Source organism: Trichomycterus rosablanca, chromosome 23, assembly GCF_030014385.1.
Source record: "Trichomycterus rosablanca isolate fTriRos1 chromosome 23, fTriRos1.hap1, whole genome shotgun sequence".
NCBI classification, from domain to species: Eukaryota; Metazoa; Chordata; class Actinopteri; order Siluriformes; family Trichomycteridae; genus Trichomycterus; species Trichomycterus rosablanca.
This window is the reverse complement of record NC_086010.1, coordinates 14157418-14182666: the sequence shown is the minus strand read 5'-3', so window position 1 is coordinate 14182666 and position 25249 is coordinate 14157418. Positions and strand designations below refer to the sequence as shown.

The 25249-nt window shown below is 41.7% G+C and overlaps 1 protein-coding gene across 2 annotated transcripts in view; it reads right to left on the bottom strand.

Moving 5' to 3' along the window:
- LOC134300842 (uncharacterized) overlaps nt 1–25249 on the bottom strand; it is a 291233-nt gene that overhangs the window by 63314 nt on the left and 202670 nt on the right. The window lies entirely within an intron of this gene.

The window sequence follows — 25249 nt, the reverse complement described above, 5'->3', positions numbered from 1 at the left end:
TCCTCCTCTGAGAAAATGATTGAAATGTTTAAAAACAATGAACCTCAAAGAAGGATTGGAAGGAATTTGCATATTTCTCCGTCTACAGTGCATAATATCATTAAACGATTCAAGGAATCAAGAGGAATTTCAATGCGTAAAGGCCAAGGGCACAAAATTAAGCTGATCGCCCGTGATCTTCGATCCCTCAGACGGCACTGCATCAAGAACCTCCACTCAACAAAAGCTGATATTTGTACCCTTAAACTCGATGTATGTGTGAGAGCTTGTTTGGCTCGTATAGGCCGTACTGAGCATTTGGTCATGCGGTAGCTTTTTAAATAGCCATTAACGCCACATCACACACATTTTATCCAAATGACCATCTGTACCAGCTCACCCAGGATTCATACCTTGATTTTTTTTTTAAATCACAAATATACCAATGTATATCAGAACCTCTGATCTGATTGTATAATACAATCATGTATAGGTTACAATTATATATAAGGTTCAGTTTTAGCAAGCAGAAGATAGAAAGTTCATTTATGTCCTGCCAGTGCTGGCCCCTAAGCAAAACCCTTTACCCTCAGCTGTATTGTTGCATTGTGTCCGACTGTACTTGTAAGTCACTTTGACTAAAATGAATGAATTTGAGTGCAAACCTCTTCACCTATCATCTTCACTCTGTCTAGATGCTTTGATTTTAAAACCCTGAAACACTTTACCTCATCATGAAGGTCATGCTTCAAGTTTGTTTTTCTGCTCTCAATGCAAGACAACAACACAATGGGTGTGTTCGAAAACCTAGTGAGCTGCCTTGCTGTCTTACTGTATACATAGGCAGCTGCCTCAGTAGATAGGATTCTAATAAGGGTGTGTTCGAAAACCTAGGGAGCTGCCTTGCTGTCTTACTGTATACATAGGCAGCTGCCTCAGTAGAGAGGATTCTAATAAGTCAGGTTATTCGAACACTATTTAGACAGCGATTCCATCGGGTTTCACATTTAGCATTTAGCATCTTGCCATTCAAACCAATAGGATAGGGTGGCACAGCGCGCTAGCATGTCAACTAACATCTCCCTTCATGTACCGAAAACGGTTACATTTGCTGACAAGCCCGAACTTGCAAATAAAAACACTTGTGCAAGTTTATACAAGTTAAAAATCAATAATCATTTATTTACGTTTGAAAATAACTCCGTTCGTTTCTCCGTACTGTCGGCCATGTTTTTTTTATTTTTCTGTGAGAGAAGAGCTGCCCCACTGAATGCTGGGATTGCCTTGACCACTAAGGATGCTTCCGATGCTCACTCGTTCTTGAGTCAAAATAACATTGAAATTTTAAGATGCCTAACTAGACAGGATATTAAGGCATCTAGGATTTCGAACAGCCTCCTTCTCGGGAGCACACGTAGGATGACGTAAAATGCCGTCTATGTAGAGAGAGAGCTAGCTTTTCGAACACACCCAGTATTCATTATTACATTGTGAAGTCGGCGGATACTGGGGCCACGCCCACAGACTGTGATTGGAGCCAAAAGGGACACAAGGGGCACAAGGACTTGTAGGTAGTCTATCCTTTTTAGGGCAGCTGTTTGTTTTAGGTGGCTTAAGTGACTTTATGTTGTAATTTGTTCTGTGGTTGGGATGCTGCCTGCCTACTGCCATATAGCACGAGTTTCCGAGCCAGAACCACCAGATTTAGAAACGGTTTTTATCCACGAGCAGTTAAACTGGTCACACCTGCAATACCAACCAGAACATGAACATACACAATACAGTGGTACCTTGAAACTCAATGTCAGTTGGATCTGGGAGTGGCGTTGAGTTTAATAGGCGTTGAGTTTTAAGGTATTTTTCCTATAAGGATGTATGGGAAACCTGTTAATGTCGTTTTTGACACTTATACACTGAAAATAACACAAATATAATATAAAAAACACTGAAATACAATAAAAAAACTTAAAAATCAATTAAAAAAAACATTAAAACCGGCACTTTACCGTTTTTTTATGCTTCTTAATTAGTAGAGAGAACTTATGAGCAGTAATAATTAAAAGAGGTTTAGTGTTCCTATGTTGTTCTTTTAATACATTAAATTAAATTTTTTTTTTTTAATGATAAGCATTTTAGACTCTCGGAAAACCTGATTCTCACATTTCTCAAAACCCCGAGATGTAACACAAGTTTAAAAGTGAAACAGGAGAAAAATACAGCTGAACACAGATACATGTGGAGCTTTCGGAGTGAATTTGATGGTCATTCCACACAAATGCACATTCGTCTCATGTTCGCATGACGTTTTACCGCACCGCTCAAGCCAAGTGCTGAACAAAGCAGCAGTCACACACGCGTTGAGTTTAAGGGAAACGTTGAGTTTAAGGGCGCAAATTTCTCGACGAAGGGCGTCGAGTTTCAAAGATTTTGCGTTTAGCAGACGTTGAGTTACGAGGTACCACTGTACTGACTGTCACAGTCCAACCCTGTACGTTACAGTTACTTAGCATTTTTACACACTAAGCTCCACCAGCTCATGGGACTGCACTTTAACATGCGCTTTAACTGGAACTATATATCTGAGCCGTATTCCTTATCGACTTGAACTTTTTGATACTGTACAACCCTGCATTGTAAAATGACAATAAAGCAATAAAATTGAATTTTAATATTATTTTTTTGGCATTCTTTTATAAAACCCTGGGCATTAACACAGGGCTTTGGGCAGGTGTGATTTTACACACCTGTTAGCAATAGGTGCAGTTGAAACAAACTAGGCCTGCATCCGAAATTGCATACTTCCATACTGAAAAGTACTCAAAAGCAGAACACAAGCAGTACCTACGGATGACCTACTGCATGACCTAATGCATTAAATTATTTATTTATTATTATTATTATTTTCTGATTTTTCCCCTTTTTCTCCCCCTTTAGCGCATCCAGTTGTTCGATTTGCATCGTGCTTCTTCTCTGTCTATGCCGAACCCTGCCCTGACCGAGGAGATCGAAGCTAACCCATATCCCCTCCGAAACATGGGCAGCAGCCGGATGCATTTTTGCCACCCACACATTGATGAGTGTTGTGCCACCTAGCGTTGCATGTGGAGAGAGACACCCTAAGGGCACTCTTCCTCATCTCTTGTGCAGGCGCCTCTAATCAGCCGGCAGAGGTCGTAATCGCATTCTGACAGAGAGAGACCCATATCCGGCTTTTTGTCCTGCCCCCCAACTGAGCAACCGGCCAATCGTTGCTCATACAGCCACTCAGCCTCGAACCGGTAAGGCAGAGCTGGATTCGATATGCCACCTGAGCGGCATGCATTCAATTATTTTGTTGTACTGTGGTACCTTGTAACTTGACGTCTTCTAAACTCAAAATCTTTAAAACTTGACGCCCTTCATTGATAAATTTTACTTTTAAACTCGACATGTGTGCGACTGCTGCTTTATTCAGTGCTTGGCTTGAGCGGTGTGGTAAAACGTCATCAAAGTGCGAATATGAGATGAATCTGCATTTGTGTGGAATAACCATCAAATTCACTCTGAAAGCTCCACGTGTATCTGTGTTTAGCTGTTTTTTTCTCCTGTTTCACTTTTAAACTTGTGTTACAGCTCGAGGTGCTGAGGAATTGTGAGAATCAGCTTTTCCGAGAGTCTAAAATGCTTATTCCTTGCTCGTTGTTTTAGTACAATAAGTCACGTTAAGCTTTGTGCATGGCACAGACAGCGCAAAAGCAATTTTGCCGCTTCTCAGGTGAATGCGCCCTTACTGAACTCTCTAAGGAATAGTTTTCCAAGATGACGCATCCAATTTCTGCCCGTCAATCATCCTCTCACTAATGCTGGTCCCTGCTCCTGATTGGGGAGGACGAGACTGCTCCACGCCCCCTCCGACACGTGCACAGCAATCGGACATCTTATCACCTACACTTGACGAGTGCAGTGCGGTACAGCGCTGTGTACGGAGAGCCACACCCTCTACCGCACTCCTTTCCCATCTCCGTGCAGGCGCCACCAACCAGCCAGCAGAGGTCGTAATCACACTAGTCTGAGAGAGAGTTCCCATCCGGCTTAATCCCGCCCCTATCTGAACAACAGGCCAATCGTTGTTCATGTGGCCGCTCAGCCTCAGCCGGCAGGCAGAGCCAATATTCGATACGATGTATTCGAGATCTCAGGTCTGGTGAACAGTGTGTGTTTTTACCGCTGCGCCACCTGAGCGGCACATCTCTGTGATTAAGAAGAAAAGAAAACAATAAAAAGTAAAAGTAAAGTGCAGGTTATAATGTATTTTTTATTGTATTTAACTGTTTTCAACTGTATTTCAGTGTTTTTATATTCGACTTATTTTTGGTGTATAAGTGTCAAAAACAACCCCATTATTTTACATTAGTTTAAAATATATGGAACTATGGAACACATTAACAAGTTTCCCATACATCCCCATACAGGTTTCCCCATACATCTGTTAAACTTGACACCACTCCCAGAACCAATTGACGTTGAGTTTCAAGGTACCAACAAGGGGGACTATTTTAGTAGTAGTTTTAGATTGTAAATTTTAATATATTATTTAATCTTAGGTTATTATTACAATTTTGTAGTCTTAGTTTTCCAGAACTGTAATACCCCTCTGATTTGAACACGACCCCATCTTCCTCCTGAAAGCACCCAGGTCTGCGCGGCACATACCAGCCCTATTGTAATGGGCCGGGCAGATGGGGACACGCCGGCGTTCTCTATGCATCCTTCAGCAATCACAAATCAGCTTTTAGCGTGCTCTGTTTACCGTGCTGTCGTGATTGAAAACACTCGTCTGGCGTGATTGAAAAAAAGGCAGCCCCTATGAAAGAGGCCGGGCTGATTGGCTGGCCCCGTGGAGAGCACTCTGCGGCGGCCTGTCGGGGAAGGGCACACCGGACCTCGTGTGTATAGGGGGACGCTTAATTACTTTTTCTTCAGAGCCCGTCCCTTATCTTCTGTCTCCGTACGAGCCATTAGTCATCAGAGAAGTGAGGTTATTAAGGCATTAGATGGCTCGTTTCGGCCGCTCTGGAAATTGTTGCTGGTACCTATGCAATTAAAGAATCCATTAGTGTTATTAATAAGGACTCACGTGTGCGTCAGCGGACACCGGTTTGAAACTATGCTGCCCTTATGAAGGGATGCGCACAGGGGCGCGCACGCACCCGCTCACCGGGCAGGAGGTTTTATCCAGCGCTCCACTATTCAAACCGTCATATTTAATTCAGAGCCTTTAGAGATAAATATACATATTTTACTAATACATCATCCGCCGGGCGTTTTAATTAGTGTACATGATGAATGTTTAATGCCATCTTTAACAATACATGCGAGCATTAGTCTAATTCCAGTAGTTAAATCAGCTCGGTGAATAAGGCGTGTATTTACATGTGGCCTAGAGGGATGATTTGGTCGTAGGTGATTAGAAAAAAAAATGGAAGAGTATGAAGAGTTGAAATGAGTGCACGTCCTGTTCATGTTCATTTCTGATATTAAATTTTAATGCAGCTTGTACAAAATGCAAATCCAGATGTGTAATATACACTGATCAGCCATAACATTAAAACCACCTCTTTGTTTCTACACTCATTGTACACTTTGTAGTTCTACAATTACTGACTGTAGTCCGTCTGTTTCTCTGCATGCTTTGTTTGCCTCCTTTCATGCTGTTCTTCAATGGTCAGGACTCTCACAGGACCACTACAGAGCAGGTATTATTTGGGTGGTGGATCATTCTCAGCACTGCAGTGACACTGACATGGTGGTGGTGTGTTAGTGTGTGTTGTGCTGGTATTTTTTAAATACCGTGTCCACTCACTGTCCACTCTATTAGACACTCCTACCTAGTTGGTCCACCTTGTAGATGTAAAGTCAGAGACGTTCGCTCGTCTATTGCTGCTGTTTGAGTCGGTCATCTTGTAGACCTTCATCAGTGGTCACAGGATGCTGCCTACGGGGCGCTGTTGGCTGGATGTTTTTGGTTGGTGGACTATTCTCAGTCCAGCAGGGACAGTGAGGTGTTTCAAAACTCCAGCAGCGCCGCTGTGTCTGATCCACTCATACCAGCACAACACACCCACACTAACACACCACCACCATGTCAGTGCAGTGCTGAGAATGATCCACCACCCAAATAATACCTACTCTGTGGGGGTCCTGTAGGGGTCCTGACCATTGAAGAACAGCTTGAAAGGGAGCTAACAAAGCATGTAGAGAAACAGATGTACTACAGTCAGTAATTGTAGAACTACAAAGTGATTCTATATGGTAAGTGGAGCTGATGAAATGGACAGTGTGTGTAGAAACAAGGAGGTGGTTTTAATGCTATGGCTGATATGTGTATATATTTATATCTATCCAATTCTACTCATTTACCAGCAGATATAAAACACCACAAACCAAGAAATATGGTGTGAATTTCAACTAAAGCAGGCGACAGTGAGGCGACAGTGGTGATCATCAGTCAGTCTTGGTTAGCGCTAGTTGGCTTGGGGTGTCACGGTTCTTAGAGCCATTCACAGCTCCTCCTTTGGATTTTTTTATATAAACACATGAGGTCTTGCTGATATTTAGCTCTTCACCCTTGTCTCCCGTCTCACTTTTTTTGATCTCCCCCTGTATCCCTGTCACTTTATTGTAGCGGGATTATAAAAGTGCAGCAGAAGGCACCTCGGCCTGACAGGGAGGCTGCCGTTTCGGTCCCGATCACCCCCGCTGTTTAATCCCTGATCTCCCAGTGCTGAAACATGTCACGTCATACAGGACACGTGTTTTATTTTAGCATTTCCATGGCTGTCTGCGAGACGTCCGACCACCTCGCGTCGGCTTCGTTGTAATCTGACACAAATCAGATCGAGGAGCGTGTATACAGGCAGAGCGTCTCCGGTCGGCTCCCATGATGCACCGGGAGATTTACAGTACACAGAAGCACTGCTGGGCGATACATGTCTGCACGCACGTCTGTATTGAAGCGAATGGGCTGAGAGTAAAAAGGTTATTTGAAGGGTTTAACTTGGTACGCGTTGCAGCTGATGCACTTAGCGGAGTCAGTGTTAAAGAAATAGAGAAGTTAAAATTGAATTTAACATGCAGTCAGCCAGACGATACACGCCTGATGTTGGGTTGTACAGTTTTACACTGGATCTATAGGCAAGTATGGCTAGAAGAAATCTTAGCATTAGTGTAAATCCAGGGATGAACTTTAAGGGAAGCTTTTGGGTAAGATGTACTTCCAGTACTATCTACATAAACCTCAGAGTGATTTACTGTTTTTCATTCACGTAGCATTTAAGTGCCTCACGTTTACTTGTTAATTTGCACTATGAGGCGGTCCTAGCATAACCGAGCATCTTTAGAGTTGGCAAAATTTATAAAGAAAGAAATAAACTGTACACAGACAAACTATCAGGAGCGTAATACTTTACTGGCTTGTTCTTTTAAGGCGCAGCACAGACTACAGAGAGATACTCACATGTGTTGAGAAGCACACTTTTCCATTTTTTATGGAATCCACAAAGGGACAAATTGCACTCAAAACACTCAATACTGTCTGTAACACTATCAATCCTATGGCAATTCAGTTAGCAATCGGTTAAACAAAATGTCCAGGATGTCAAAGTCTAAATCAGCTAAAAACACAATGGCTGCGTCCGGAATCGCATACTTCCATACTCAATAGTACGCGAAATGAGTACGCGAGAGCGGTTAGTATGTCCGAATACATATTATACACAAAGAGGTACGCGAGAAGTACCCGGATGACCTACTTATTGGGCAGCCATGTTTGAGTATGCAAGCGATGCACACTTGCGGTCCGTTAATGTATCCCATAATGCAACTGGAGCTGCGTAGGCGTTCGAAGCGTAATAAGAAACAAGAAAGATAGCGGTCCTCTGTTTACAAGTGTAAGTAAGATAAATAAAATAAAACATTTTAAAGACGAATTAATAACAAAAACACGATAAATATCCAAAAGTTTGGCGAGTGGGGTTTGTAATGAGTCTGTAACCATGGTGATATTACGTCATCACGTCCCACGTCATCACTTGACGTTGGAAAGATGGCGGATGTAGTGCGTAGCAGTGTTGTGTGCATACGGCATACTTCTGTACTGGAAGTATGTACTTTTTTACCTGCAGAGTAGTGCATACTTCCTCCAATCTAGTACATACTCTCTAAGTATGCGATTCCGGACGCAGCCAATGTGTTTATTTATTTATTTTAAGTCATTACGTTTTCTAATTTGGGATTGTTCATCTTTTTATGCATTAAAATAAAAACATGTATTTATTTATTTATTTTACTGCATAAGTTTTAAGCATTAAAATAAAACATTTATTTATTTATTTATTTAAAGTCATTACATATTCTTATTTGGGATTGTTCATCTTTTTATGCATTCAAATAAAACATTAATTAAGTCATTACGTTTTCTGATTTGAGGTTGTACATCTTTATGCATTAAAATAAAAAAAATATTCATTTATTTTAAATCATTAAGTTTTCTGATTTTGAGTTATACATCTTTTTATGCATTAAAATAAAACATTTATTTATTTATTTATTGATATATTTATTTATTATTTTAAGTCACTATGTTTTCTGATTTGGGGTTGTACACATTTGTATGCATTAAAATAAAACATTTATTTATTTATTTTAAGTATTTATGTTTTCTGATTTGGGGTTGTACATATTTTTATGCATTAAAATAAAACATGTATTTATTATTATTTATTAAAATAAAACATTAATTAATTTATTTATTTTAAGTCATTATGTTTTCTGATTTGGGGTCGTACATCATTTTATGCATTAAAATAAAACATTTATTTATTATTATTTATTAAAATAAAACATTTATTTAATTATTTATTTTAAGTCATGTTTTCTGATTTGGGGTTGTAAATATTTTATATATAATAAAAACATTTTTTATTTTATTTTATTTTTTTTTACACCAGCTTTAGTAGAAGTCATCAGTATGTATCACTACACAATGTGAAACCATAAATGGATCTCTCTAAAATGCCTCATTCCTCGTAGCACCACTAGTTCAACATCACACCCAAAATACATAATAGCCTGCACACAATCTCACAACCCTTTTCCCTCAGCTTCCCCTGCAGGGTCACCTCATTCAGAGCCCTGGAGGGGGGATAATGAGCTCTGTGTGTGGAAGGCAGGACTGCTCCAGATTGTAGCAACAGTAGGAGGCCAGTTTAGGAGAAAACAAGGCACAGATGAGGGAGATGGGCCTATTTTCTTTTGGTTCACAGCGGGTACAGATAGTTCTTCCTCCGTCTTGGCCATATAAGTGTCTATATAAATGTAAGTACATATGCAGCTATATATGTAACCGTGTTCCTCTATTGAACAGCGCAGGTTGCGAGGTTCACTTCCTGAATGTCATACAACGTTGCTCTTAATCCAGACGGGAGATGGTTATTGATCTGTTGAGAAGTGGAATGTCTTGATGTAATTAGCTGAGACGGACTGTAGACGCTGAATATCAAGGTGCCCACTATCAAGGACAATAATACCTATGAGGACAACATCCGTGCTTTATTGTCCTTAAAGGGCAGTTCGGCCAAAAATTAATTCTTGCAATTTGTGTGTGTTGCTATTACCCCCTATCTAATCTAAGTGTCCACGTCGGTGCCTCCTTTTCAGATCAAATGTAACAATATAAACACTTGTGATTCTGAGAATTTCTTATTTTTAAAGCCACGTTGTCAAAAACGCTGCTATTTTTGTTTGTTCCGATATACACCGATCAGCCATAACATTAAAACCACTTCCTTGTTTCTACACTCACTGTCCATTTTATCAGCTCCACTTACCATATAGGAGCACTTTGTAGTGCTACAATTACTGACTGTAGTCCATATGTTTCTCTGCATGCTTTGTTAGCCCTCTTTCATGCTGTTATTTAATGGTCAGGACCCCCACAGGACCACTACAGAGCAGGTATTACTTGGGTGGTGGGTCATTCTCAGCACTGCACTGACACTGACATGGTGGTGGTGTGTTAGTGTGTGTTGTGCTGGTATGAGTGGATCACTCATATGGAGTTTCTCACTGTCACTGCTGGACTGAGAATAGTCCACCAACCAAAAACACCCAGCCAACAGCGTCCTGTGACCACTGATGAAGGTCTAGAAGATGACCAACTCAAACAGCAGCAATAGATGAGCGATCGTCTCTGACTTTACGTCTACATGGTGGACCAACTAGGTAGGAGTGTCTAATAGAGTGGACAGTTTGTGGACACGGTATTTAAAAACTCCAGCAGCGCTGCTGTGCCTGATCCACTCATACCAGCACAACACACACTAACACACCACCACTAATACCTGCTCTGTGGTGGTCCTGGGAGAGTCCTGACCATTGAAGAACAGCATGAAAGGGGGTTAACAAAGCATGCAGAAAAACAGATAGACTACAGTCAGTAATTGTAGAACTACAAAGTGCTCCTATATGGTAAGTGGAGCTGATAAAATGGACACAACCAAAATGCAGATCTTGTCCAACACGCTTGTCTTAATTTAAACTGACAGTTTGTCGATAATATCCACGTAAAAACAGTCGACTTAGAAACAGCTTTCACTGCGATTCAAACCTCACAAAAACACACCAACAGCCGAAACGTCAAGCCAGTGCAGGTAATTCTAAAATAATTTAGCCACACTCAAAATCCACTTATAAGATATATCAAGTAATGGCTTTGACCGGAGCAGATGAGGCCATTTCAAAGCCAATTTCCTTTGGATTCATCAAGCTTGACCATTTCTGCAGCCATAATAATCCATCGGCGGGTCAGCTCCATCCGACAGGGAGGGAGGAAGTAATGCTCCATATAAAATACACCGCCAGGAACAAAAAACGGCGTTCCTAGCGCTGCCGTTATGACACAGACCGAGCCTGCCATCCGTAGCGCTAACGTGATTTCACACAAAATCCTCTTAAAATAAAGGCAGAGATAAGGACTATGCTAATAGGAATATGCTAATAACTCATCTCACGATCATTTTAATGCATTAAGAGCGTTAAAGTCTACTGTGCATTAACATTTTGGGGCTGTAGAGCAATTTTATTGCGATACAATGTGTTAGAGTGTGATTTAATATTAAATAAGAGTCTATAGCTTTTTTACTAGGACTGTAAGGCACGGTTACAGAGGCAATGCTTCCTTCACTTGGACTGTAAGGCACGGTTACAGAGGCAATGCTTCCTTCACTAGGACTGTAAGGCATGGTTCCAGAGGCAATGCTTCCTTCACTAGGACTGCAAGGCACGGTTACAGAGCAATGCTTCCTTCACTAGGACTGTAAGGTATGGTTTCAGAGCAATGTTGCCTTCACTAAGCCTGTAAGGCATGGTTACAAAGGCAATGCTTCCTTCACTAAGACTGTAAGGCATGGTTACAGAGCAAAGCTTCCCTCACTAGGACTGTAAGGCATGGTTACAGAGCAATGCTTCCTTCACTAGGACTGTAAGGCAGGGTTACAAAGGCAATGCTTCCTTCACTAGGACTGTAAGGCATGGTTACAAAGGTAATGCTTCCCTCACTGGGACTGTAAGGCATGGTTACAAAGGCAATGCTTCCCTCACTGGGACTGTAGGGCACAGTTTTAGAGGCAATGCTTTCTCTGAGACTGTAAGGCATGGTTACAGAGCAATGCAGCCTTCACTACATCTGTAAGACATGGTTACAGAGCAATGCTGCCTTCACTGGGACTGTGAGGCACAGTTCTAGAGGCAATACTTCCTTCACTACGACTGTAAGGCACGGTTACAAAGACAATGCTGCCTTCACTGGGACTGTAAGGCACGGTTACAGAGGCAATGCTTCCCTCACTAGGACTGTAAGGCATGGTTACAGAGGCAATGCTACCTTCACTTAAACTGTAAGGCACAGTTTTAGTGGCAATGCTGCATTCACTACGACTGTAAGACACAGTTTTAGAGGCAATGCTTCCTTCACTGGGACTGTAAGGCATGGTTATAGAGCAATGCTTCCTTCACTAGGACAGTATGGCATGGTTACAGAGGCAATGTTTCCTTTACTAGGACTGTAAGGCATGGTTACAGAGCAATGCTTCCTTCACTAGAACTGTAAGACACGGTTACACAGCAATGCTTCCTTCACTGGGACTGTGAGGCACGGTTACAGTGCAATGCTGCCTTCATTTGGAGTGTAAGACACGGTTACAGAGGCAATGCTTTCTTCACTAGGATTGTAAGGCATGGTTACAGAGCAATGCTTCCTTCACTATGACTGTAAGGCACAGTTACAAAGGCAATGCTTTCTACACTAGGACTGTAAGGCATGGTTTCAGAGCAATGCTGCCTTCACTAGGACTGTAAGGCACAGTTATAAAGGCAATGCTTCCTTCACTAGGACTGTAAGGCATGGTTACAGAGACAATGCTGCCTTCACTAGGACTGTAAGGCATGGTTACAGAGCAATGCTTCCTTCACTAGGACTGTAAGGCACAGTTATAAAGGCAATGCTTCCTTCACTAGGACTGTAAGGCATGGTTACAGAGACAATGCTGCCTTCACTAGGACTGTAAGGCACAGTTATAAAGGCAATGCTTCCTTCACTAGGACTGTAAGGCATGGTTACAGAGCAATGCTTCCTTCACTAGGACTGTAAGGCACAGTTATAAAGGCAATGCTTCCTTCACTAGGACTGTAAGGCATGGTTACAGAGACAATGCTGCCTTCACTAGGACTGTAAGGCACAGTTATAAAGGCAATGCTTCCTTCACTGGGACTGTAAGGCACAGTTTTAAAAGCAATGCTTCCCCTTCTGACTGTATAGCACAGTTTTAGAGGCAATGCTTCCTTTACTGGGACTGTAAGACACGGTTACAGAGGCAATGCTTCCTTTACTGGGACTGTAAGGCACGGTAACAAAGGCAATGCCGTTTCAACCCTGGCCTCAACCGAGCTGGTATGTAGGTGATACCATTGCTTTAAGATGAATCAAACTGGTAATATACACAGGCTACAATATTACATGTCAGCACAGCTACAGCACATGCTAACCAGCAGTTGGGCAGGAGAGTAGCTGTCCTTCTGAGCAGCTCTCGGAATGGGCCCTGCGGTGCTAATGAAAGCAATTAGATAAAGCCGTAGTGGTGGGAGAGGTAGTGTAATATTAACACCTAATAAAAGAGTGATATAAAATTTTATTACAGTGAAGTCAGGCTAAATTAAAACACCGGTCCCAGGAGTGAACCGCACGGCGGGTGGATGACATCTCCCCACGTCCTTCGAGATTTGCGAAATTAATATAATTGAAGACGGAGAGCCATGAAAAGGGAGGAAAGGAAGACATGCAAAAAGCTACATTTGGAGGGCAGGGGGGAGGGCGGGAACGTTACACGATGTTAGCGTTTCTCCTCTGTGCTCGGGATTACGAGCCAGGTCTCTTTATTCCTCCGAAATTGAGGGATCGTTGAGCACAGCAGACAAGCATTAGCTTTAATATAAGGAGCTAATTAAAAGTAGCCAGGGAGTAAAACCGGAGGACTGCGTTGCATTTGCATTGCCATTACTTGATGATTAAGGATCACGCACGGCTAGTGTGTATTAAAAACACATGGCGATGCTACGGCGTGGCAGTTAAGCGTGCTGTAAAACCACAGGCATTCTTAATGATCACCTCAGCGTATGCATATCGATGCAAATGCGATGCTCTGAGGGGGGAAATTCACTAAATTAGGTTAAAATGAAAGTACAGTCTGAGGAAAGTGGAGCTCTATTCCAAAAAGCACTTTTTTCCACTTTAATTGGTCAAATTATCTCGATCGTTTTATCTAAGCAGCGTCGTTGCAGTGTTGCTTATTCCCAGCAGTGGTTTTTACCCTCAGTGTGTGTAATGAGTGTGGCTGAGGAGCTGATAATGGCCTTGTCCGTGGTCGTTTTCACTTGGACTTGGTGATTTTACGATGCCCCTCAGCTCCCTCAGTAATAGTGGACTAAAGAACATGGGACGGCTCCCTCTGGCCATTTCTAAAAATGTGTATATGTTACAGACCTTTTTTAGATTTCCATTTTTTAATGAATAGTCTTTAAATATCAACTGCCCCCCCCCCTCCCCCGTATATATATATTCTACACTCACTGTCCATTTTATCAGCTCCACTTACCATATAGAAGCACTTTGTAGTTCTACAAGTTTCTCTACATGCTTTGTTAGCCCCCTTTCATGCTGTTCTTCAATGGTCAGGACTCTCCCAGGACCACTACAGAGCAGGTATTATTTTATTTGGTGGATCATTCTCAGCACTGCAGTGACACTGACATGGTGGTGATGTGTTAGAGTGTGTTGTGCTGGTATAAGTGGATAAGACACAGCAATGCTGGACTGAGAACAGTCCACCAACCAAAAATATCCAACCAACAGCGCCCCGTGGGCAGCATCCTGTGACCACTGATGAAGGTCTAGAAGATGACCGACTCAAACAGCAGCAATAGATGAGCGATCGTCTCTGACTTTACATCTACAAGGTGGACCAACTAGGTAGGAGTGTCTAACAGAGTGGACAGTGAGTGGACACGGTATTTAAAAACTCCAGCAGCGCTGCTGTGTCTGATCCACTCATACCAGCACAACACACACTAACACACCACCACATGTCAGTGTCACTGCAGTGCTAAGAATGATCCACCACCCAAATAATACCTGCTCTCTGGTGGTCCTGTGGGGGTCCTGACCATTGAAGAACAGCATGAAAGGGGGCTAACAAAGCATGCAGAGACAACAGATGGACTACAGTCAGTAATTGTAGAACTACAAAGTGCTTCTATATGATGTGAGCTGATAGTGAAGCTGATAAAATGGACAGTGAGTGTAGAAACAAGGAGGTGGTTTTAATGTTATGGCTGATCAGTGTAAATATATATATATATATATATATATATACAGTATATATATGTATATATATATATATACATATACGGTATATATACATATATACAGTGTATCACAAAAGTGAGTACACCCCTCACATTTCTGCAAATATTTTATTATATCTTTTCATGGGACAACACTATAGAAATAAAACTTGGATATAACTTAAAGTAGTCAGTGTACAACTTGTATAGCAGTGTAGATTTACTGTCTTCTGAAAATAACTCAACACACAGCCATTAATGTCTAAATGGCTGGCAACATAAGTGAGTACACCCCACAGTGAACATGTCCAAATTGTGCCCAAAGTGTCAATATTTTGTGTGACCACCATTATTATCCAGCACTGCCTTAACCCTCCTGGGCATGGAATTCACCAGAGCTGCACAGGTTGCTACTGGAATCCTCTTCCACTCCTCCATGATGACATCACGGAGCTGGTGGATGTTAGACACCTTAAACTCCTCCACCTTCCACTTGAGGATGCGCCACAGGTGCTCAATTGGGTTTAGTCCATCACCTTTACCTTCAGCTTCCTCAGCAAGGCAGTTGTCATCTTGGAGGTTGTGTTTGGGGTCGTTATCCTGTTGGAAAACTGCCTGAGGCCCAGTTTTTGAAGGGAGGGGATCATGCTCTGTTTCAGAATGTCACAGTACATGTTGGAATTCATGTTTCCCTCAATGAACTGCAGCTCCCCAGTGCCAGCAACACTCATGCAGCCCAAGACCATGATGCTACCACCACCATGCTTGACTGTAGGCAAGATACAGTTGTCTTGGTACTTCTCACCAGGGCGCCGCCACACATGCTGGACACTATCTGAGCCAAACAAGTTTATCTTGGTCTCGTCAGACCACAGGGCATTCCAGTAATCCATGTTCTTGGACTGCTTGTCTTCAGCAAACTGTTTGCGGGCTTTCTTGTGCGTCAGCTTCCTGGGATGACGACCATGCAGACCGAGTTGATGCAGTGTGCGGCGTATGGTCTGAGCACTGACAGGCTGACCTCCCACGTCTTCAACCTCTGCAGCAATGCTGGCAGCACTCATGTGTCTATTTTTTAAAGCCAACCTCTGGATATGACGCCGAACACGTGGACTCAACTTCTTTGGTCGACCCTGGCGAAGCCTGTTCCGAGTGGAACCTGTCCTGGAAAACCGCTGTATGACCTTGGCCACCATGCTGTAGCTCAGTTTCAGGGTGTTAGCAATCTTCTTATAGCCCAGGCCATCTTTGTGGAGAGCAACAATTCTATTTCTCACATCCTCAGAGAGTTCTTTGCCATGAGGTGCCATGTTGAATATCCAGTGGCCAGTATGAGAGAATTGTACCCAAAACACCAAATTTAACAGCCCTGCTCCCCATTTACACCTGGGACCTTGACACATGACACCAGGGAGGGACATTGACACATTTGGGCACAATTTGGACATGTTCACTGTGGGGTGTACTCACTTATGTTGCCAGCTATTTAGACATTAATGGCTGTGTGTTGAGTTATTTTCAGAAGACAGTAAATCTACACTGCTATACAAGCTGTACACTGACTACTCTAAGTTATATCCAAGTTTCATGTCTATAGTGTTGTCCCATGAAAAGATATAATGAAATATTTGCAGAAATGTGAGGGGTGTACTCACTTTTGTGATACACTGTATATATATATATATATATATATATATATATATATATATATATATATATATATATATATATATATATATATATATATATATATATATATATATATTAGGGCTGTCAAACGATTAAAAATTTTAATCGCGATTAATTTCTGAATTCCATATAGTTAATCGCGATTAATCGCATTAAAAAAAATCTGTGTAAATGTTATAGAAAACAAGGTTTTTTAAGTGAAATGTTACAATTAAAATGGTGAACACATTTTATGCTAAATGTACTTATGTTAAAAACTGCTGGGACAAGAGAAAACTGTAAGGGAGTTTTATTCACTCACATACTAGGCAGTAATACTATCCAGCAGAGACCCTTGACTTCGTATAAATGTCAGATGTGCAGTTATTGTAACAGACTTTTCTGTGGTTGTATCGTGACAATGGTTTGATGGACGTTTCTACACGAAGTGAGTGTGTTTTGACTAGGGATGCATCGATACCATTTTTTCCCAACCGAGTATAAGTACATGTATTTTTGTACTCGCCGATACCGATACTGATACCTATTTATAATGATGCAATCTGGAGCATTATGGAATAGTGTAGTTTTTAGTGTAAAATAGTGCAGTGGAACAGTTGCTTGGGTTGCCATCACTAATTGTAAAAAAAACAACCACCGCACAGACATCATTGAGAAAGCTTCTGACAAGCTAACGTAAACGTTCATTAATAAACGCACGTAATTAACGTTGTGCACATCATACATGCGATGCGATTCTGCTGATTGAAATATTTACTTTAAAAAGATAATACAGTCCGATCCCATCTGAGCCGATTCTATCATTCCACGTACATTCGTGGTTTACCTCGGTAAATCGTAAACGACTCTGAGTCGGCTCCCGCTCTGTGGTAATAAGCAGTATAATTAAGCCTGAGCTTTATCAGGTAAGCGAGTCACACAGAATGTTCTGTAGTAGTTGGTGTTTATTTACAACCGCAACATTCATTATAACAGTAAACACGGAGAATTTAATGAGAAAAGAAACTTACGCTGCGCTTACAATGAATCGATTCCTGAATCACTTGTATCGACACTGAACAGAGTATTGAACACACACACGTCCTATATCAGCGGTCGCTGCTTTTGTAACCAGTTATCTTCACTGTGAGCTCTATTTTGAAGGTTTTTTTTTGTCAAACGGAACTAAATAACATTAAATGTGCGTGTGAGCGTGGTCAGTGAGAATAATTCAATCTGTCTCCCGTGGGTGAAAATGAATTGCTTTAGTTTTAGAAGTGAAAAAATCTCGTAATGTCGTAATGTAATTTGCGTTAACGGCACTATTTTTTTTAATCGTGTTAAATTGAGATCGCGTTAATGCGTTAGTATCGCGTTAACTTCGACAGCCCTAATATATACATATAATAATTTGTTAATTAGATTATACTGTGGATTATTTAATCTGTATCTCATTCAGTGGAATGATGAGTATCTGTGTTGAAATTCAGCTGCACTGACACTGGACTACAACTGCTGCCATTTGACTAACTGAATTGCCGTAGGATTGTTAGAACCACCTCACAGTGCAAATTAACCAGTAAACTTAAGGCTACGTGAATGAAAAATTTTGACTTTAACGTCATGTTTTACACTTTGGTTACATTCATGACAGGAATGGTAGTTACTCATTACACAAGGTTCATCAGTTCACAAGGTTATATCGAACACAGTCATGGACAATTTAGTGTCTCCAGTTTACCTCACTTGCATGTCTTTGGACTGTGGGAGGAAACCGGAGCACCCGGAGGAAACCCACGCAGACACGGGGAGAACATGCAAACTCTACACAAGAAGAATCCGGACTGCCCCACCCTGTTAAATTGCTAAACACAAACCTTAAAGTTTAAATTTTACATAGAAAACGGTTCATTTCACGGTCTTAGGACCTTATACATAGGAAACAATGGAATAGCCGGAGCAAAGGCAGTCTTGCCGCACATCATGTCAACGAGTCTACCGACTTGGCTCTATTGTTTATACCATGGTGTAAGTAGATCATTCGAGCAAAACTACTACTTACCTCTAATTTATTACCTATAAATTAAGAACTTATTTATTTTTAATACTAAAGTGTTACCTTAATACAGATTTATTAAAGAATTCATGAGTTTGAATATATAGGATAACATCTCTCGCCTCGTCTCAGTCTCTCTTCCTTCCCCTCATTCTCACTGTGTTTCGAAAGACATCACAATTTCATCAAATGGCACCAATCAGGCCAAATAAAGATCAATAATGAGCCAATGGGCACGCTTTATTTGGCAGATGAGGCGGATCATTAAAAACTCAGCGTGCTAATTTGACGGCTGATGTGATGCGCTGGCGTGCTCTCTGCACTAATGATGCCGTCGTGAAGACAGATCGAGAAATAGAGAAAGGAAAGAGGTGATAACATGTTCAGCCCTTCATCCACTTCATTTCCCGGGCCTAAAAATCCTTAAAGCGTTCCTCGTGTATCAATTAAAAAATCCTATTTATAACGCACGCTGCTATTCTGTGCAATGAGCCGGTCTGAGAGAGCAACATAAACAAATGTACAGCAACTAATGAAATGATTCTATAGAAAATTAGCCATAATGAGCTCATCAATGCTAGCAAAAGTTTAAAAAAAGAGCAATAAGTAATTAAAGAATAAACCCAGAACCCAGAACTTTCCAATTCACATTAATTCAAAGCCAGAACCATTTATTGCCCGTTTCTATAAGAGTGGAAGGATTTCTTAGGAGGTCATAAAGTAGTCTACTAATCGAGTATTAACCAGGCATTTACCTTGTTTACCCAGTAAAGCACAACCCTAAATTCTCAAAACAACCTCAGACCTGCATTTTATCTTGGGTTTAGGTCATAAAACGTCTTGTATTTGCTGATTTTACATGTGGAACACCCAGAGATGTTCACAAGTCACAAAATACGAGTCCGAGTCAAGTCACGAGTCTTTAGGCTAGAGTGCGAATCAAGTCACGAGTCTTTAGGCTAGACTCTGAGTCAAGTCACGAGTCTTTAGGCTAGAGTCTGAATCAAGTCACGAGTATTTAGGCTAGAGTCGGAATCAAGTCACGAGTCTTTAGGCTAGAGTCCGAGTCAAGTCGCGAGTCTTTAGGCTAGAGTCCGAGTCAAGTCATGAGTCTTTAGGCTAGAGTCGGAATCAAGTCACGAGTCTTTAGGCTAGAGTCCGAGTCAAGTCATGAGTCTTTAGGCTAGAGTCGGAATCAAGTCACGAGTCTTTAGGCTAGAGTCCGAGTCAAGTCATGAGTCTTTAGGCTAGAGTCGGAATCAAGTCATGAGTCTTTAGGCTAGAGTCGGAATCAAGTCACGAGTCTTTAGGCTAGAGTCCAAGTCGCGAGTCAATATAATCTACATAAAACATATATTGGAAATGTAGCATAGAAATAAACAAATAATATGTAAGTTCAGATAAAAAACAACAGATTAGTGAGTGTATTTTGTTGTTTTATTTAGTGCCTTTACTTTCCTAGTCATTGTGCAAATAAATGTAATTTCCCTAACGAGAAGGTACCAGTTAAAATCTTAAACTGATACATTTTGTTTTCATTGCAAAACAAAAGTGCCCGATAAATCACGGCACAGTGGCCAAAATCCAAAACACAGCAAAAAAAAAATCATAACCACTGCTTACCTTAGCTTATGTTCTTCCAGATGCTATTAAATTTATAACCGCGTGTCCCATTAGGAATAGAATCCGTTATTTTGTAAATGTGCTTATAATTAAAAACCTCCAAACTTTCCCCGGTTGTGAAGTAAAACACGAACTCGTTAGAAATCCAATCAAGCTTCGTTTCGTTGACACATCATCTGTGTGACGCAAACTGAATAAATGCAAATAACAGCATTTCTTACTAAAAATTACAATCAGAAGGGTTTAGAAAGCGGTTCTTTCAACCATTAGCGCCAATTCTGTTGAAGCCTTCCATTCACCCCAGTTGTTCCTGTGAAGTGCACTACGTAGGGCATTCCACCATTTTAAGTGAGATTCCAATTCAAAGGAGGGAGTAGGGAGTGACACTTCAGCACTATGCCAGAAGCTAGCTGGAACATTTAGCCATTGTGTGCGTTGCGGGTTAAGACGACCGGAGCGTTATTAGAGAGCAGAAATGACACAAACTTATTATCAGAATGATGTCGGATAATATTTATACTGTATAATTGTCACACGTAACTAATGTTGCTGACTTTTGTTGTACACAAGTCACTTTTTGCGAGTCACGAGTCGAGTCCAAGTCATTTGAAATGAGTCCGAGTCGAGTCTGAAGTCGCTGTGTGTGCGACTTACGTGCAACTCAGAGTCGAGTTGCAGACTCGAATCCCCATCTCTTGGAACACCCCAAGGTTCGGTTCTTGGCCCAATTTCATTTTCACTTTAATGCTTCTGTTAAGATATTTAATTTAGTGCATTTGTTTGCAGATGACACATATCTTTCTGTAACAGTACTGATACCAAATTGTTTGTGTCTAAGCTAGCAAGGATTGGCTGTCCTTTAATGTTCTTGTGCTGAATGAGACCAAAACAAAGAAGAAGAAATCATTAGTACTGGCCATGACCATCTCTCTAGGAATAGAAATGTTGCTAGTTTAAGTAGACAACAGTGTAAGGATTTAAATCGGCTAAAACGCTTGTTAGAACAACAATATAGGTAGAAGATTTTAAAAAGTATCATTATGTTTTTGTTTTTAATTTAGGTGATGAGCTGACATGCATAGTGAGATATCTGCCAGACATGCTGAGATACGAGCTCAGACTTTAGCTGTGAGTCTGAAGGAAGGAAGGACAGAATGAGCTGAGTATCATCTGCACTGGAGAAGTAAGAGAAGCCATGGGAGAATATAAGAACAGAGAGGACCAAAAGAGGACCAAGTACAAAACCCTGGGGGACACCAGTTAAAAGATCGCCTCCTGGTTGGAACGAGCTTCTAAGATAGGAGGCCATCCATTGCCATGCTGAACCATATATTCCAGGGTTGGAGAGTTATGTAACTGCTGTTACTGCTATAGATTTATAGACAGACTGTACATGTGTCTATTGTACATGTGAACGTAGCGTGGTAAATAGTGAAGGGTATAAGTCCATGTATCCAGTACATAATATTAAACCTTTTGACCGGATAAATAAATAATTAAATAAATAAAATTAAAGAATTATAATTGATTAGAATTAAATAAAATTTAAGAATTGTAATTAATGAACTTAAATAATTATAATTCATTAAAATAAACAATAAATTATAATTTATACTATGATCCCATGGATTTAAATAGTGGTGAAGCTTAAAAAGTCAGATGCAATACTTTTTTTCCCCCCTAAAGCACTGTATGTAGATTGAATCTTTTTGGTTCCCACCAGATGACAAACGCGATGGGAGAAACATTCCTGAGGTTTACCAAAGTGTGTCTGTGTTTATGACAGTACAGGGATTTTGCAGCATGCAATTATGTCGTGTGTACATTAACATCAACCAGTGCGGTTTTTGTACACGCAGCACAATAGGACCGACTCCACAGCGACCCACGATTTAAGAACGACTGCTCCAACGTTACTGCTATAGGGTAAAATTAAGCTACATGTTAATGTTAGTAACTGTTAGAGCTAAAAGTAACGTTTCCTGTGGGAAAAATAATGCACTTCATGAACTTTTATTATTAAAAGACTTCATGACGGCCACTCAGGTGGCGCAACGGTAAAATACGCTAGCACACCAGAGCTGGGCTCTCGAATACATCGTATCAAATATCAGCTCTGCCATCCGGCTGGGCTGGGCGGCTACAGGAATAATGATTGGCTTGTAGTTCAGGGTGGGATGAGCCAGACCAAGTTTCCTCATAACTGGTGCATTACGACCTCTGCTGGCTGACTGATGGCGCCTGTGCAGAGTTGGGGAATAATGCTGATCAGGGTGTGGCTCTCTGTGCACAATTCTGATCCGCATTTGAACTGGGCGGCTACATGAACAACACACAGAAAGGACCCGGACCGCCCCACCTGGGGATCAAACCCAGGACCTTCTGGCTGTGAGGCGACAGTGGTACCCTCCGAGCCATCGTGCTCAAGCTGGCATAAGTGATAGAGGAATGCAAAGAGAGCAGTGTGATCCTCGACCTATGTTAGGGCTCTCTGTATGTATCCGTAACACCACTGATGGAGTAAATTCGCATTTGATATGCAGTAAAACAAAGCCTCACTGTGCAAATAAAATGGTCAGGGTTGCAGCAAGCTCAGTGTCACTGGGAAACACTGGGAGCAAGGCAGGTATACAATAAAGTCCAGCAGCGCTGCTGTGTCTGATCCACTCATACCAGCACAACACACACTAACACACCACCACCATGTCAGTGTCACTGCAGTGCTGAGAATGATCCACCACCTAAATAATACTCTGTGGTGGTCCTGTGGGGGTCCTGACCATTGAAGAACAGGGTGAAAGCAGGTTAAAAGTATGTAGAGAAAGAGATGGACGACAGCCAGTAATTGTAGAACTACAAAGTGCTTCTATATGGTAAGTGGAGCTGATAACATGGACAGGTGGTTTTAATGTTATGGCTGATCAGTGTATATGCCAAATGTTAAGCCACTGATGTGTTACTGTATTACACCGATGGAAAGTGTCACACGTGTGTGTGTGTGTGTGTGTGTGTGTGTGTGTTCTTATATAGCTGTGAAGCAGAAGATGGAGCTCAGTGATGACGGGCGTGTATTGATTCCGTAAAGGATCAGTATCCTTTCCCCACTGAGGCCCCTGAATGGGACAAAGGTTCGATACTAAAAAATCAGATCTCACAAAAGCAATTTGTAATATGGATTTATTCTTACCGCCTGCGAGGCCCCCGTTGCTGTTTTTAGTATTTAAAACCTGTGATCAGGTTGATATACACGCTCTGTCTTTTTTAATCTTCGACGGGGTGATTCGTTTGCGAGGGGGGGGTTTCAATTTTGCCTAAAATAAGCATAGTTATGGATCATGTTTGGAATAAATGAGAAGCAAATGGATGGAACGCGTTCGATTGAGCCATTTACGCTAAGCACCTGCGGCGCGCTGCTGAAATATTAAAGTGCTTTATCTAGCCGAGGCCTGACAGCGGGCCGAGTTAACCAGACGGAGCCTGACTGCGGAGAGTTTCTTTTAACTGTGCACTTTATCCAGACTGGAACGAGTGTCTGTGTGACGCGGAGGTGTTAGGAAGTTGATTAGCCTCCTCACTCGCTCATCCGTTCGCTCTTTCCTGAGGTGACGGAGGGTGATCGGAGAGCCGGGTGGTCGGTGTGACACCTGCCGTAATTAGCCGAAGTTCGTCAGGGAGCAAACGACACATGAAAACGATCTCCGTCCTCGTCGTCGGTCGCAGTTAAGCACCCGCCCCCGCCCCCTCCTTCTCACCCTGCCAGCGGCTTTACCTCAGTGAGGCGGGCGGCATATTTAACCACCTTCCAGAGCGAGAAAAAAAAAGGAGCCTGAATTATTCACCGCGCCACCTCGCTAACCCGCCGGATCGTCGCAGAGAAGAAAGAGGAATTTAAATGATTTCAAAGGAACTCGCTGAGACCCGGATTAATTAAGTCTCCGGGCTTTTGTGAAGTTCCTACCTGACGGCGCGTTATCCCATCTGATTCCCACACGCGAGACGTTCTCAGATATTACAGCTGGAATTAGGGCTCGCGCAGTTAGTCCTTTCATATTAGAACAAGATAAACCCTGCTGCACGACGCCCATCGCTAATCAGAGCATGAAAAGTTACAACTCTGAGAAGAGTTCTGATTATATACCTGCATTTTTATAAGGTTTGAAGATGTTTCATGTCTTTTGAAATGCAGCTCACTTTTTTTCTTCTTTTTTATTTAACAGTATTTATTTATTTCAATTTATTTTGATTAAGTTTTAGCAATTGGAGTGATCAGGCCATGCACATTGTGGCCATACAAACAGCATACAGGTGGAAAAAATACACACTTTTCCAGTAGCTGATTGACTTTTTAGCCCTTTTTCTCCATATATATACAGTATATTGGTGCGCAGTCATGTTGGAACAGGAAGGGGCCATCCCCAAACTGTTCCCACAAAGTTGGGAGCATGAAATCTCTTGGTATGCTGAAGCATTAAGAGTTCCTTTCACTGGAACTAAGGGGCTGAGCCCAACTCCTGAAAAACAACCCCACACCATAATCCCCCCTCCACCAAACTTTACACTCAGCACAATGCAGTCAGACAAGTACTGTTCCCCTGGCAATCGGCAAACCCAGACTCCATCGTCCATCGGATCGCCAGACGGAGAAGCGTGATTCGTCACTCTAGAGAACACGTCTTCACAGCTTTAGTGTCCAGTGGTGATGTGCTTTACACCACTGCATCCGACACTTTGCATTGCGCTTGGTGATGTAAGGCTTGGATATATGTATATAAAGCTCTTTTATAAGCTGGCTGCACAGACACTTCATTTAATACTACAAAAATACACACACACACACACACACACACACACACACACACACAGACTCACATGTTTTAAGCTACAGATGATGTCATTAAACTGCATTCCAAACCATCCAAGCAATTGCAATTAATTACATCTTGACAAGAATTCAAGCCATTCACATTTCAGACATCGATGTGTATACTA